The sequence below is a fragment of the Pezoporus flaviventris genome, unplaced genomic scaffold, assembly GCF_033815535.1.
Source record: "Pezoporus flaviventris isolate CSIRO_AGI_PZ_B2104156 unplaced genomic scaffold, CSIRO_AGI_Pfla_v1 ptg000154l, whole genome shotgun sequence".
Classification (NCBI taxonomy): Eukaryota; Metazoa; Chordata; class Aves; order Psittaciformes; family Psittacidae; genus Pezoporus; species Pezoporus flaviventris.
The window spans coordinates 1,443,542-1,445,366 of record NW_026892702.1 but is presented as its reverse complement, the minus strand read 5'-3'; the positions used below and the strand labels follow the sequence as shown (position 1 = coordinate 1,445,366).

The window sequence follows — 1,825 nt, the reverse complement described above, 5'->3', positions numbered from 1 at the left end:
TTGATTGTCGCGCTGAAGTATGAAGACGTGAAGCAGGTCTGACTGTAAGTATCAAGCAGTCATTTCAGATTGGTTCATCAACGAGCTTCACAATGTCTGTGGGATTCTGAAGACTTTAAATCCCATTATTAGGTATTTCCTGTCTCTGAGAGCTATACATTAAAAATATTTTGAGGTATTTTTTTTCAAGCATTTAACTCTGACCACTGCTGCTTTTCTCTGCTTCTTGTTGCCTGTTATTTTGTATAGGCATGAAAGGATGTTTCTATTTCACCCAGACTTGAGTGGGTGCTCTCAAAAATGGCACCAGCAGGAGTTTGGGAAAATAAAAAACCCAGAAAGATGAAGGTGTTTGTAGGAAGTACAGAGGCCCCAGGCTCCAGTGAGATTTGAACTCACGACCCCTGGTTTACTAGACCAGTGCTCTAACCCCTGAGCTATGGAGCCTTCCAATATTAGCTTTTCATTTCCAAATATTCCATATAATAATTGCCTCTGGAGTGAAACAAAACCTGTGCTGCCAAATTGTGCTGCTCCAGGATTTGCACTAACGCAAACATCCGAGTCACAAAACTAGCAGCACACCACATCAATCCAAACCAAGCTGTACCCTCCTTCAGCTCACCCCTGTAAGGACACCAAGATATGTGGCTGTCTTTTCCCTAGCTAAGTAGCTTGGGAAGCTTACAAACTTTCCAAATGATATTTGGGTTCTTTATAGTTGCACTAATTTACAAAGGAAGAAAGCGAAGCTTCTGAAAAAAGAACTCTTTATAACCTGCTGTTTTCTTTGGATATCAGCTGCGTATTTGCTTTTTTCCTCTTGGCTCTTCAAACGTGTTGATTCTTAGGAGTCCATGATGTGCTTTGGTTACTATGGCTGATGGGTGCACTTTCACATCTCTTAAGCGATTCATAGTGCCTGAGTTTTCAGGATAGTATCTATCTCCTGCAGTTTCATTCTTCACTGCAGGTAGTTAGACAGGGGTGTCATGAGAAACACTCCTAGCATTTGTTCTGTTTCCTCCCTTATTGAAACACCCGTTAAACTTTAACAGCCTTGGTGTATCAGATGTTGTTAGCTAATTATGACAGTCAACAATGTTTGTCTGTCTTATATTTGCATAGCACAGCTCTGTGCTTGTTTCCAACCCCGGGATTTTGTCTGACTGCTTCACACCAAGTGGCCAGGTTATGTTTCATTGGGATGCGTTGTTTCCACCAGGAGGATTTCCCAAAGCACGTATCCGCCCGTGACAATGGGTAACTCATGCATCTGTCTTTATTCTCTCACTTCACTTCTTCTAACTTTCCTTCTCAGGAGGCTGACATGAACCTGAAAGGATCAACAAGAGCAAGTGTACCTGGGAATGAACCAGAAAGTGCTGGGGAAGAGCTGTTTGGAAAACAGCTTTACAGAAACAGGACCTGAGGACCCTGGTGAACAAAAAGTTGAATGGAAGCCGGCAATGTGCCCTAGCTGCCAAGCGGTTAAATGTTATGCTGGGCTGAATATAGCAAAGTACTGCATTAGGTCAAGGCAGTTGGTCCTCCAGGTGATTCAGCAGTGCTAAATCCAGACCTAGACGCCTGTGTTCTTGCTCTTGAGCCAGGACCTCTAGGAATCCTCTTGCTCTGCCTGTGCGCAGAAGTGGCCCACATCAGGTCAGCGCGTCCGGACAGGGCTACAGGACGCCCTGGCAAGGCCTTGCCGCTGGCTTGAAGCACCGGCTGTGAGCGCCTGACTGAAGCCGTGGGGATGGAGCTGGCAGCGGGACTGCGGAGTCCCAAAGCCTGTGATAACGCTGCCAGGCTCCTGGGCGAG

At 45.6% G+C, this 1,825-nt stretch overlaps 1 non-coding gene across 1 annotated transcript; it reads right to left on the bottom strand.

Annotated features, from left to right (window-relative positions):
* Positions 1-374: 374 nt before the first annotated feature.
* TRNAT-AGU (transfer RNA threonine (anticodon AGU)) lies at positions 375-447 on the bottom strand. Its single transcript has one exon. It is a non-coding gene; the product is annotated as a tRNA-Thr (tRNA).
* Between the last annotated feature and the right edge of the window lie 1,378 nt (positions 448-1,825).